The 15,370-nt window shown below is 32.0% G+C and overlaps 1 pseudogene; it reads left to right on the top strand.

Annotated features, from left to right (window-relative positions):
* Window positions 1-10,502: 10,502 nt before the first annotated feature.
* Window positions 10,503-10,621, top strand: LOC120599069 (uncharacterized; annotated as a pseudogene).
* The last annotated feature ends 4,749 nt before the right edge of the window (window positions 10,622-15,370 follow it).

The raw sequence follows: 15,370 nt of genomic DNA, 5'->3' as shown, positions 1-15,370 counted from the left end.
ATAATATTTTATACCATGATACCACAGTGGAATAGGAATAGTATCAAACAAAAGAAGCAAATTAGATCAGTCACAACGCAGACTCTTTGCTAGACAATCTAAAGAGATTGGCTCCTACCCCTCCCTAAGTTAATAGAGTTTTTATTGTCTGCTTTTCTAAAATGAATGCTAGAAAAATAATTATTTTTTAAAGTGTTGATTTTTATAATAATAAATAGATCTGGAAAAGAAAGAATAGATTAAATTCGCAACAACAAAGGTAATGTGTGTATGTTTCTAGCAAGTGCTAAAATTACAGACTTCTCCAGAGCCAAGAAAGTGTGAAAAAGGAAATAGCTGTTTATAGTACAGTAATACCACATTCTTCACTCACATGCTTGTAGATCAGTTACTAAAGAGGTGCTGGCATTAGAAAAATGTGATGCCAATCTGTTTTAACATTTGTGTCATTGTTACTGTGTATCAAAAATGTCATTTCTTTTGGAAACCATATTACAATGGCTTTTTCAAGGGGGAATCTATTTAACACGTAATACAGCCCATTTATCCTTTAAGTTTGACTGTCAATTGGGTATCAGAAAAAAGAAAGAAAAAAACTATATAATTTCAATTTCAATTTCAATGGTAAATAATTTGTTTCCTAAATGCCAGATTTTTAAATGACTTTTAATATATCTTTGGCTTTTATATTCTTAGGATTATCAAACTAGTTGTAGTGATTTGGTAAACACATATTTTAAAATTAACACATATTTCATAAGGACTGTAAAGAATTTTGGAACATCGGTAAATGTCAGATTTTGAAAAACAGAACAAATATTTTAAAAATATTTATTATTCTTTTTAAGATAAATAATCAATTTCGTTGTGCCATAATTGCATGATACATAATTTTGTGCACATTTTAAGCCTGTAAGAAATATTTATAAAACATTTTTTTATAATATAATGTAAGGACAATTTTTAAAAAGAGGTTTAATCTTCTTTTTTGTAATTTTTTTTTTTGTTTCTAAGAAATGTAAATAAACTCTTTTGAAAATTAGACCTCTTATCAGCTTTACAATAGAAAAATATCATTCTCAAAGACCTGGAAACAAAGGAAATAGCATCCCTAGCTCCATTTCTGTGGGAGAGTAAGGGTGAGTGCCTTGCTCCAAGCCGCAAAATTACCTCTATCATAAAGACATGAGAAGTTAGTTGTCTTCTCTGAATAAAGCCAGTTGGGTAACACGGATGGTCAACCTTAGTTACCAGGTAAATTTGGGATGAATTATGAGTGACCAATGGTTCTGTCAAGTTCTCTTACTTAAGGACTAGTTATTGTTTATCTTGTGAACCTGTATGTAATGGGTTGTATCCACTTAGATGTATAAAAAGGTGACTATTTTCTATCTTTGCAATCACTTAGCAGATTACCTGTGATTTGCAGTACATTCTTATTTAACGCTTATTCAATTATAAAACTTTTTTCTTTTTCCACTACCTTTGTGGAGAGGATTTCCTGTGTTGGAAGAAGATTTTTGTTTTTAATTATATTTCTCCAAAATAGCAGCTATAAAACCATCTTTGAAAGTTAAAAAACAACAATAAACAACTGAAAGTGCTTACAAGAATATCGATATGAGAATGCAGTTGCACCTATAGTGAACATTTACTGTGAGAAAATGATTTTTTTCAATCAGTGGCATAATGATTTTATGGTCATGATGATATTAGTTAGCCTAAGAATTCATGTTATCACTGGAAGAAACGTGAAACAGAAATGTCACCTTTCATCAGTATCCCCCACTAAATGTATTAATGCTTCATTCTCACAATTATTCTCAGTTTTGAATCACTTTTTTTAGAGATATTCAAGTATAAGGCATGCTATTTGAGATGATGACATGCCTTTTTTAAAAAATACATTTCTCTGATTATTCTGATTTCTGGGACTTAAGAAATAAAGTACTTTGGTTTCTATTACCACAATTAGTGTCCAATCTTCAAAATCTGTTTAATTTCCTTTGTAACAAATCTGTGATTATATATACATGCCACTATAAAATTGACTATATTCATGATGTACTTTATAAGTTTTAATAAATTATTTTTTTGAGAATTAATGCATATTTTTGAGATGCTCCATATATAACAATATCCTGTAATTAGATAATGGAAATAATCTTTCTAGATTAAAGAACTGTATGATTAATTGTCTTATCAAACTTTAAATTATGTATGATACATTTTAAAAGATATCCTCAAAATAAAATATTGAATATATTCTTTTACTTAGTCATTAATTGATAATGTAATATTAATTGAGAATTTGCCATGAGGATACTAAATACATTCTAATTTTTATTTAATTGTACAAATCTTGACTATTTTTTACAAACTGAAGGCTTTCAGATATTAATACCATAAAGATTCAGATAATTTTCATTGTTAACATTTTTAATATAAAAAGTCATGAAATATAAATTTATTATTGGTAAATATTTTTTATAATGGAATACCATCAAAAACATGAATTCACTTTATAATTTAATCTCACATATGGTCAGAGGATCTTCTTTGACACAATGGAATTTTTTTCTTTCTTGTTTTGAGGCAGGAGTGGAAGAATAAGAATTGCACCTAGAAACTTAAAAATACTGAGAATCAAGATTGAATATCTATGATATTGAGATGTAATGATTTGTGCTTTATAAACTATTATTACAAGGCTGCATTCACATAATTATCTTATTCATTATTAGATTTAGTTTTTACTTTGAGAATTTTCTTTCTTAAGTTCTGAAATGTTTGAACAGATTTTGTTAGGAATATCCTTTATTCCATTGAAGAGCAAACAGATTTTTCTCAAATTTTTTACAATAAGACACTCACTGATATATAAAACCATAGATTTTTATATAGAAGACTATATAGTTCAATGGATAGAAACAACTAAAGAGAATCATCCTGAAAATTCTCTTGACTCTTGAGGATGATCAATGGGAAGTAACTAAGATAGGCAAATGATATACACTTTGATCATTTATGTTTGCTGCATGAACATGTTGTCCAGGGAAGGGTAAATTCTACATCCTTTGCAGGGCCCATATGCCTACCCCTTCCTATTGTGTTATATGTGGCTCACTCCTTTTAAATATATTAACCTGTTGGGTCTCAAGAGTACAATGGTCTGTAATTCCCTCCTTGGACTCAGTGCCTCAGCGTTTATGCTATTAGAATTTTCATTCTACAAAGCTCTTCTCTTCCAACCTAACCTAACAAAAACATGCTCACTGTTCTTACTCTAAAGAACCAAGTATGATCTCACTTGTTATCTCTCTCTATCATCTCTGTCTCTATCTCTATCTCTGCTTCCCTCTTTATCTCTATCACTATATGTACATTTTATACCTTCCTGCTTAGCAGAAGGTGAATGATGGATGAATAAAAATATATGAAATACACTGTTAGTTTTTTTCTCTTGATCCTTCTAATCTGATGTAATCTTTCCCTATATAATTTTTTTAATTTATCTTTTTAATTTTTTTAAAAAATTATTAAATTTATTGGGGTGATATTGGTTAATAAAATTATTATTCAAGTGTATAATTCTGTATATATCATCTCTATATTGCATTGAGTGTTCACCGCTCAAGGTCAAATATTTTGTCACCACATATTGACCTCTTTTACCCTTTTCTATTTCCTCCTCCTCCTTTCCTATTTTAAATTGTCATAGTACTTTGTATTCAATCTCCATTGGCATTACAATATTGATTTTATTTTAAACTAATTTATGTACTTCCCCTTAGGTAGTGAAAATTACTGGTTCAAGAGCCATACTTTATTCCTTTTTAATTAACTTAGAATCTCACACATAGTAGCCATTTGGTGATAATTTTTATAATTAAAATGCTATAATTAGAGTGCATACATGGTACCACATATTTTTTAATTTTTTATTTTTTAAATTTTATTTTATTATTAGTTTCAAGTATACAGTACATTGGTTAGACATTAGTATAGATTATAAAATGATCCCTCTAATTGTTCCTTCTCTCCTCTGGCTCTCCACCTACCCATTACATTAATGCTAACTACATTCCCTATGCTGTGTTCTCTATCTCCGTGACCATCTATCAACTACTAATTTGCATGTACCACACATTTTAAAAGGGAAATATACTAACGGGAGAGCAAAAGTGGAATTATTTTCTGAATTATTTAGAATAAAAGCAATGAAAAGGGCTTTAACTCTCAACCATATAGATACTGCCATATGATCAATAAAAACAAGATATTATTTTAAAGTTCAAATGTTAATGAAGATATAATATAGTCGAGTTTAATATTTTTACTCAGTTTGACTAAATAAAAAGAATATTTGTAAGTTAAAAAAAGAAACAAATTTCTAATGAATTCCCTAGATGATCCTAATAAGGGCATATTTCATGGAGAAGTGATATAGATATACTTTATATTAATGTAAAATAAAACTTCATTAATTTTAAGTTTAGGGAACTAAGGAAAGGATCAATTAATTTGGAAATATAAAAAATCTTATTTTTGCTGCAAGAAATTTGAGTAATTGACACCCTATTCCTTCAACAAAAAGAGCTCATGAATGATTCTTATTTTTTGTTGAAGAAAACAAGTCGTCATATTTTTTTTTTTTTTACTTTATTTACAATCTCCTGCCTGCACACTCCTTATAATTATTTAAAAGTTATTTGGAAATTTTTCTCCTTGATGGCTGATTATAGATATTTTAAAACATTATAGTTTAATCTAACTTGGCATTTGGAACTAGAAAGAAATCCCAATGTAGGACTTTTTGAACAACAGTGTGAACAGCTTGCCAAAAACCTCACCCAGAGAGACATTTATAAACTTGTCAACATTAGCAAAGACAATCATTTGTAATCTTTGGAGGTTGACCTGCAGATTGACTCACAACAAAACGAGAAGCATTTATTCAACAAGCTCTCTGGAAACTTAGTAATAAGAGTGGAAGTAACAAATAAGATTTTATTTGGTAAGACACCTGCTGCACCCACTTCCACTGAGATCCCTGAAGTCAAAAAACTATTCCAGCAAGTTCAGAAACAAGTAGTAGATCCCATCTTCCTGAGCTCTGTTCTGCAACAGCTCTATATTGGGTGGATGGTGGCAGCCTCGTAATGGTTTCATTCTCCCACTCCCAACTGCCACTCTCTGGGGAAAGTTTAGTAAGGCAGCTGGTGAAGATAGCAGTCCTACATGTCTCCACAGCTCAGTGTTGGGGAAAAGCTATTCTGTAAGGCTCAGCCATAAGTGGCATCTCCTGTCTCTGGACTGGAAAAGCTATTCTAAGCCAGCCCAGTAGATTCCACCCCTGTGCTGAGGACAGTTTCTACTGATACGAGATGGATAGCTGAGGGGGTAGTACCAGTTCTTCTTCTCACAGTCACAGATCCACTCCCTAGGTAGTATCCTCTTGGAACACACTGTGAAAAGCAAATTCTACCATCAACTTCTGCTGTGTAGAGCATTTGTCTATCCTGCAAGGGAGAAGGTGGGGAACATGTTAAGGGAGCAAACCCCAAAGACTGATGATACCATGATCTAACTAATGGGAGTTACTCTATTTGGAACAAGTTATGATGCAAGGTTTGTTGATGAAAACAATAGAGGGATTAGCTAGCAATCAGTGGGGGCCAAGAGCTTGGTATGATCCTAATAGAGGCAGACCAGCAAGAAGTTTAACTGGGAGGTCAGGGAAGTAGACCATCAGAGAGGACCCTGCTAAAATCATAGCTATCTCTGGTGGTCTGGAAAAATTGTGCCTTTGCTCTCAGCATGCAGTCTTAAGACTAACCAGAAAGAAAGCTTATAAGCTAATAGGGCCTGACTGAGTGAAGCCATAATTTACAAGTCCCCAAAATTGTAAAAGCAGTCTCCTGGCCACACATGATTCCAAAAGTAAAGGGCGAAAATGTTACTGACTCAAGGAGCTTAAGTATAAATCAAACACTGGATCTTAAGCACACTCTGAGCAATTAGTAGCTGACCACAAAACAGTGCTGACTCAGGATCGAATCTTGAAAAGTCAGGCTTAAAGATAAAAATCAAGGGGAAAAAAAAGCAATCACATCAGGAATATTAGAAGCTGCACACTAGAGAGGAAATAGACTTCACAGAATCAGTCTAACCAAGTCACTAAACAAGTAAACAAGCAGATAATCACTGACTAAAGCTGTAAGCCATGAGGGAAGGATCAGTATGTCGAGTTGCTACAATATATGATCAAAAATGTCCACTTTTAACTAAAAAAATATGAAACATACAAAAGAACCAGGAAAATGTTATCCACACAGAGGAACACAAACAAACAACATAAACTGTTTTTGAGGGGACCCAGAAATTGGTCTTTGCATGAACAGACTTCAAGTAGCTATTTTAAATATGTCCAAATACTAAAGGAAATCATGTTTAAAGAATTAAAGAATGATATAATGATAATTACTCACCAAATAAAGAATATTATAGGATTAATATCAAAAGTACTAATGTTTGAAAATTTGCCAAATGTAATGGAAATAAAAATAAAAAAACTCAGTAACCTAGGAATTTAAAAGATCTTGCCCAACATGATAAAGTGTGTCTACAGAAAGTTGACAATTAATATCATTCTTAATAGTAAAAGAATTGATGTTTTCCTTCTAAGATCAGACAAAGATGTCTACTTTCACCAATTCTGTTCAACACCGTACTGGAGGTTCTATTTGGGGCTAATAAGGCAAGAAAAATGAATAAATGGCATCTACATTGGAAAGGAAGAAATAATACTCTATTCATGGATGGCATGACCTTGTTCATAATAACTCAGAAGGAATCTATTAAAAAACTATTAGAAATAAGAAAGGAGTTCAGCAAGATTATAGGACACAATCAGTATACAAAAATTGCATTTCTAAAAATTGGCAATAAATGCTCTAAAAATAAAATGCAGAAAACAATTTTATTCAAATAACCTCAAAAGGAATAAAGTACTCTGGAATAAATTTAACAAAAAAGTGCAAGACTTATTTATATTTATAGAAAACTAAAAAAAATAAAAAAAAATAAGTAGATCTAAATAAATGTAAAGAAATCCCATGTTCATTGATTGAAAAACTTCATATTACTAAGATGGCAATACTTCTCCAAATGATTAACACTTCTGTTTGTATGCTACTTTTTTTTCCTTTTTATTTATTGTCTTAACTTGCTACACTTTCCTAATAATTTCCCTTCCAAATCTCGCTTATTTGATAACCATTTGAAAAAAAAATACGATATTTCTAGATTTCAGATGTGTTTACAACTGACTAAACTAAGATTCTTCCCAATTTAAATATATAAAGCTAGTTTATTTATTTGGCATTGTAGTTGGTTTTGTATCTCTGTTTTGTGCACCAAATACTAAGGTTTGTATACTAAATACTAAGAAATATTTTGACTTGTATTTGATTCTGATACATGATGAGAATAGACTCCACCATTCGGCAAACATACTGTCACAGAAGAAGTAGACTTGGTGGTACGATATGACTTTATATATTGGAGATTAGGGGGAAAGGTCAAAGGTCAAATCTAGGACATACTTAAATAAGCAAAGTTGGACTGTATGCTTTTGTGGAGGAATTTTTGCCCAAAGGGTGTTACTTTGTTGGTCTCTGGCCACAAGGCCTCCTGCCAAGCAATCTAGCTGCACCACCCAATTAGAGCTCCCTTCTTAAATTTACCATTACACCTTCTATTTCTGCTTGTAAGAGCAGTCCCCAACATGTGTTACTTAAAATTTTTGTGAGGCTGATTTAATGCTGCATCCCATATAGTTTATTTGCATGCTTAATATTGAAACCTTTCCTTTAAAAAATTAAGGCCTTTAATGATGTAGTTTGACTCAAAGAAGGAGATGTTTGGGGCATGGGCAATCTTTTTAGAATACCACAAATCAAACTACATATTTAGAGAACTACCTGTACTTTATATACAGCTCTGATTAGGGGGAAAAAAGTTCATTGTAAATTTATATTTGTTTATTTTAACAAAGTCACCATATTTTTCTTTTGTTGCATTTCGTCTTCATTTTCTCCAAGTTAGTATTTGTTTCTTGGATTTTGTTTTTTTGTTAGTTGCTTGGTTTTGGTTGTAATATCCCTTTTAGTACTTTATTATAGAAGCCTATGGGCCATAACAGTGATGATTTTCAACTGAATTCAACTGATTTTCAATTGATCCCTGAATTACATAAAACATATATTGAGGAGTTTTACTTTAGTGCTTATAATTCCTCCAAAATTAACTCAACATATAATTTAGCTATAAATATGAGTACATACTACAAAATGATGCCTTTTTTCTTTTTTATTGTTTTGTTGCAAAAATAACATTATGATTCATTATTAATGTGAACTGCCTGCCAGCAATAAATTGTTTAATGCCAAAATAGCATATTAACTTTGATGTTAACTATCATAGTCTTGCTCACAATACTTGATTCTGCATCAAAAGCTCAAGTTATGGAAGAGTAAATGTTAATATCTATTTGAAAATATATTTGAATGCTTGAATAGAGCACATTAGATTTGGTGCTAATTTAATATATGTTCATGATATCAAATATGTACCAGTCCTTTGAAAATAGCTTTTAAGCAAAAGATAAATTCTAGTGTCAAAAAAATTGGTAAATAGTACTCTTGATCTCCATCACTATTATTAGTAAGTCCTTTTATTACAAAATTTAAAAATATAGTTACAAATTAATTTGAACAGTAATAAAATAATTATATACATAATTACAATGTGAATCTTATAGAAAAATTCATTTGGTTTTACTGAATAATCTCATCACATTTTTCATACATTGATTTTGATTTTAATGCTTCACTAATATGCTTTTTTTAAAAATGCAAGCACTTAGATAACATTTACTCACTCTCATTTATAGATCAAGAAAACAGAACTTAAGCACCGGTTTAATTCTAAAAAATGGATGAAGATTTTTTATCAAATCCCTCTAGTATTTTTAAACTGTTACTTTTTCTCAAATTATGCTTACACTGTCTAAAACTCTTATGAAAGTTATCAAAACAAGACCTAAGGATAATTTTTTTATTCATCTTTTAATTTCAATGTAACATGGACAACATGCTTTTTACATGTTTTGCATTATTTATTTCCAAACTTTTTCCATAATCCAAACCATTTGATGTAAAGAAAATGACAAATTAAAATAAAAGTTTCCTTAATATATTAGTTTTGAACTGCAACTTGATATGACTAAAGATTCTTAGGTTTCATTTTATTCTGATACTTACTGGAAGCTACTTTGTCAGAAAAGAGAAGAGACATTGATTTTTATATTGGTATTCTACTCTAATGTGGATATGTCTATTGTAACTTAAAACACTGTTATTCAAACATGCAACTTTCTCTGATACTGATTGCTTGAGCTGTCAATCAAATTTTATCTGAAATATCCCATTAAAATCACAGAATATTGAAAATGTTATTTTTAATAAAATACTATCTTTGAGATTTTTTTACTTGAAGACACATACTGTCATACATCATGATTGTTTGCTCTCACTTCATGGGCATTAATACTAATTTGAAATTAATTTTAAAAATATTCATTTTTATATAGTTGCATTAAGTTGGAATTTACAATTATAAACATGACTAATGTCTATTCCCTCAACCTTATGGTAGAGTATAAAGAGACATACATTTTAACGAAGAGGTTGTTACAATGTGAAGATATAATGTGGAGGGACAAGATGCTGTGGGACCCAATGGGATACCACCTCTCCTACACATTGGAGGTTGCTGAAGATTGCCTGGAGAAAACTACATTCAGTGATAGAATTTAAAGGATAATATGAGTCAGGTATGTGGGTTTCTATGGAGGGGGGAATCTAGGGAGTGTTGAAAGTAGAAAAAGAAGAAGAGTGTTTTGGAAAATGGAAATAGAAAGTGAATCAACCAGATGGAAAAAATGAATAGAATATTGATAGAAAAGTAAAAGTTATTTGAAATATGAAGTGAGATACATAGGAAGAAATAAGCCTGGAAAGATGGGCAGAGATGAATTGACCCGATAGATATTTAGGTAACATATAGATAAAAATTAGAATCTTGATTGAATGAAGAGTGAGAGTGTGAGAGAAAGGAAAACATTGAGAAGACTCTCAAGTTTACAGCTGGGATGGAATTTCAAGTACTGACATTTGTAGAGGTAATAGTTAGGTTTGGACATATTGAGAGTAAACATGTGTGAAAAGATTATACTATTGACATTTCTGTTTCATATAAACAGTATGAAATTCAGAAGCGATATCTTTTGGAAATGGAGTTTTATGAGAAGACTTAATTTTCTCTTGATTCTGATAGCAGATCATCCAGAATCTCATTTCAAAATCTTGTTTTTAACAAACATTAATCATCATTAAAATGATGCTCACACAATATATTGATGAGTTTAAAGTTTATGGGTCTATGGCCATGCTATCCTGAACAAGCCCAATCCTATCTGACCTCAGAAGCTAAGCAGGATTGGGCTTGATTGGTACTTGGATGGGAGACCACTTAGGAATACCAGGTGCTGTAGGCATTAAAAATAAAAAAATAAGGGATTGTAAACTGACAAGGTCCTTACAATCTGTGAGGTCAACCAAGGGCTGCCTCTCCTAAAATAAAATAAAATAAAAATAAAAATAAATAAAGTTTATGGTACCTAGTGCACAGGCACATGACATCTGTTTCAGCTTTCTATCCTAAAAGCTGAAAAGTTCATCTTGTTATTTCTTCCATAGAATACATGAAGCCTGAAATCAAGGAGTAAGCCAGAAATGGCAACTCTGACAATTACACTAAATGATTTACTAGGGAAATGTTTGCTTCCTATAATCCATCTTCTAGACTCATTAGTTTAGAGATCTTGGAGCACAAAGAGAGAATATATTTACTAGAAGGCAAAACGATAATTTCCCGTGACTTAAAATTGAGACTACACCTGATCATTTTAGGCTCCCCATAGGTAATTAAGGGTTTTACTATTATGCGGAGGGGATCAATCCAGATTCATCCAATGATGGCATGGATGAGTATGTCTGGAATTCTTTAAAGCAGCTTCAACTATCATGTTTCTTCGGGGAAAATTAATCTTGGACTTCTATGACTCAATACTAAGACTTTCAGTTTCTTGAATTATTTAGGAATACATCACTGGCTCATCCCATTCAATGGATCTCAACCAGGTGAGGTTTTTCTGAATGCAAAGGACACATGAAATGTGCCGTGAAAGAAAGAAATCACAAATATTAACTACAACCTTTTGGCCTGTTGCAAAAGCAAGGATTTTTCTAGATATTCATATTATATTCTTCAATCTGTCATCTATCAACTATCTTTCTTCTATTTATCTTCTTTCTATCATCTATCTATCTACTATCTATCTATCATCTATCATCTATCTATCTATCTATTATCTATCTACCTATCATCTATCTAATCTTTGTATCTAATATAATATATAATTTTGGTGGTGGATAATTTTTAAATTTAGTTAATAGGTTACAGATGTAAGGATGGAAATATTGACTTAATTATAAAAGAGATAAATGTCACATGGGGAGAGAGACTGTTGGAATGTTGAATCATCTCTTTTAAGTTAGAGAGTTCTTCGTTTTAATGGGACATAACTGCATTATGTTGAATAGTAACATTTTTCTGTTGCTAGTGTTGTTATTTAAAAGTTTAAACATGGATAGAAGGTGTCTGGTTATATAATGGTCAGATGTATTTCACTCAGCATCAATTCCTTCTAGCGAACTGCACACACTGTGAAGTTAGGAAAGCTAAAACTGAGTTTCCCCGGTTTGCTTATACCTAGGATAATAATCATTAACTAGATGTGGTTGTGTAAGATATTGTATGTGGAAGCCATGTTTTCTGATACTTCTGCAGCATCTATTGCTAAGCCGAATCTTAAAAGTGTTTGCATTTCTGGGGTAAATTTTTGATGTTTGATAGTTGCTGATCTGACTTCTTTTTGATTGTGGAAGAAACTCATAGTTCTTTTGGCAATCAAGTTCTATCGATGTGGCTTTTAAAGTCATCACTAAAAGCTTATTCTGCAGTCTTCCTTCAAACTCCACATTCATTCTGTAAGCAATTTAATACCTGTAGCAGATCCCTTGTGCTTGAACCAGTCAGAATGAATTTCATTTTTTTGCAACTGAACACTGTTCTATGCAATGGAGAGAGACATCAGATAAGAAAATACCTTTTTATTTTAAGTATTTTATATTTTTATCTTTTTGAAAATGGGAAACTTTTGAATCTGATGTGAACAAGAACTCTGTCACAGGTAACACCTGTTGAGGGACACCGAAGAAAGAGATGAGTATGGGAGGTCTCTAATCTGGTGTTTAGCCATTTACAGTCTTGGAGAGTTAAGAATCGTCTCTGCCTCTATTGTACCCCAAATCTTTCTAGGTTTGCAGATAATAATTTATTGAGTAATTGCTTAATAGTAACTTGAGAAGTTGTTCATGGGAAATAAAAAACAACAGATTCTTATTCTTACCTTCTTTCTTGCTTGTGTGCCACATACTGTAAAGTATGGAAGGCTAATAACAGCATTTCCCTGGTTTGTTTATACTTAGATGAATGCACTTTATTTTCATTAACTAGATGTAGTTGTGTGAGATATTGTATTTGGAAGCCCGTTCTCTTCTAATACTAAAGGAAGAATCAGGGATTCCTAGTCCATAATTTTTCTGGGAAGACAAGAAATTTGGGCAACTTTATCTTATTTAAAAGGATCACAGTATCTGAGCTTTTTCTAAAGTTCCAATGTGTTTCAAACGGAAAATCAAAAGGAATGAGTGAATCAGACAGAATGCATATGGAGCATGGAATGAAGAGAGTATTGACCATTTCTTTTATTCTTTTAGTGTTGAATCAGCTTAATACTTATATCTCTAGGTATTAAAAAGATTCTGAATTTTCATAGCCATCATTTTTATCTCTAAGGCTATTGTCATTCTTTAAAGACAAAAAAAAATGTTGTGCTAACAAATGCCAGCTATTAATACACACTCGTTTTCTACCTCCCTCTGGTTTCCCAAGGCCAATATCTATATGGACCCCTAGGATAGGAGTCAGGCAACATACATAGCAACCTATTACAATAGAAAAAAAAATAGAAATGTTTCACTGTGTGATGGACATCTTCAAAAAGTATTTTAAGTAAAAGATTTTGCTTTGGGGGAACAGATCCAAAGTGTAGGTGGTGGGAGTAATAAAGGATTGAACTCCGTCAAGCTTTTTACTACATATCACTTAAATAAGTATAGTAGCATTGGTTATAAGCTTAAATTGTATGGTACTGAACTTAGAGAGTGGATAATAGTATTTTTCTCACTTTAAAAAATGTTCTGGAATTTACAAAATAATGAGATGCTTATAAAATTCCATTAAAGTGATCCCCCCACCTCACTCCAAAGAAATGTTGTGGATTTCAGTCATAGTATCTCTTATGGACAAGCATTTAAGACTGAAAAACTCAGGAGATTGAGGCTTAAGTAACAAAACCCACAAGACTTGAAAATAGCTTCCAATTAATATCTTTGCCCCAAATCACACTTGTTTACAATAACTCAGACTAGTCTTTGGGATTCCTATCCCCCAGAGCTCCACAGAGAAACTGCTAATTTAATTTGCCAAGGATATCAAGCAGTTAATTTCAAGGGGCAAAAGGGCTCAAGCTGCTAACTGAGGTAAAAAAAAAAATCAAGCAGCTCCTTGGGTCACGGCTGGGTTCCTTATCTTGTTTTTTCTATAATTGCCTTAGGCTAGGCAAAGTTTTGCTTTTTTTATATATTAATTCTTTTAGGATTTACCTGAGCTTATGTCCTAAAGGAATTTGAGGTAGTTTATAGAATTAAATACAATATGAAACATGAAAATGTAAAAAATGAAAACCTGCTTAAATCCCTGACCTTGTTCCTTCTCATTTCCAGTTTCAAGTTTGTTCCCAGCACAGTTCCTATTCAGAGGGAAATAAAGAAATCCTGGATTCTTGAAGGTAATATATGCTCAACCATCAGACACAGCTTTATTATGTTACTGGAAACTCAGAACAGACTTTTAGTGTTAGTTCCAGAAGAGTTGGCTATTTTTTGGACTGAGATTCAATTTGAGCATCTTGGCCTATATCTTGGTCAGTTTCTTGTTTTACTGTTATTAGCTATATGCAGGTCCTGTTTTAGTCTGGCATCATAATTTTTATGTATAAATTAAAGTTACCAGATGAACAAATAAAATCCAGGACACTAGTTAAATCTTAGTTTCAGATAAACAACAAATAGTTTTTTTTTTTTGTTTGTTTGTTTTTTAGTATGTATATGTCCCAAATATTATATAGGAATAACCTCAGAATCTCAATTGCCTCTCCTTTTAAAAAAATCTTAGTTACATTGGCTTAGCAATATTGTTGCAAGGATAAAGAGAGATGATGTTTTGCATTAGATATGCTGAAATAATTATTTGACATTTATCTGAAATTGAAATTTATTGGCCAATCTGTATTTTATCTGACAACTCTACACTAACTTCTAAAAGATTTCTCCGATGCTGTCACTGCTTGTTTGTATGTCTCATATTGATGGCTATCAGAGCTCAAGACTTTCTAGCCTGTTGAAATGGACTTATGTAGAGCCTCCTTTCTGGTCCTCACTAATTTATGTGTTTATTACTTCCTATCTTCTGTGAATAGCTCCCTCTAAAGAGCATGCCCGATGTATGAACTTCATGAACTTGCCTGCCGCTTTATGTGTGGCTGGTATTCTCCCAACATGCATGGTCTCATAGATCTCATCTGGCTTGTTATTCTCACTTCACGAATGTTAAGCTCTCATTTTGTCCGGAGCAGCCCTGTTAAAAGCAGCAAAGAATTAAGCAGCATCTACTTGGTTCAAGGCCTTGTGTGAAATTCTGCAAATACGAAGAGAAACAAGGCATGTGCTCTACCTTTAAGGACCTTGGAGTCAGACAGAGGAATAGTTATTAGAGATGATAATAATGTAATAACTACCATTTTGGATACTTGTTATAGACCAGAAGTATCTGCTTTAATTCTTGCAACAACCCAGCCAAGCATCTCTTTAAGGAAGACTGAGATTCTGAGGAGAATCAGCTTTCCTAAATTTCTTCCTAACTTGTATGGTACAAATTCAAGCAAGCATGATTGATACCCATGCACTTAAAAGAGAAGCCTATGTATGTGGGTATGGTGATCAGAGCAGAAAACATAAATAGGTCTTTCCTGTTTCCTCACCTTCTCTTGATTCTAAGG

The sequence above is a fragment of the Pteropus medius genome, unplaced genomic scaffold, assembly GCF_902729225.1.
Source record: "Pteropus medius unplaced genomic scaffold, Ma_sr-lr_union100, whole genome shotgun sequence".
NCBI lineage: Eukaryota > Metazoa > Chordata > Mammalia > Chiroptera > Pteropodidae > Pteropus > Pteropus medius.
Note: the sequence above shows the minus strand (reverse complement) of the source record. Positions and strands in the feature narration are given on the sequence as shown.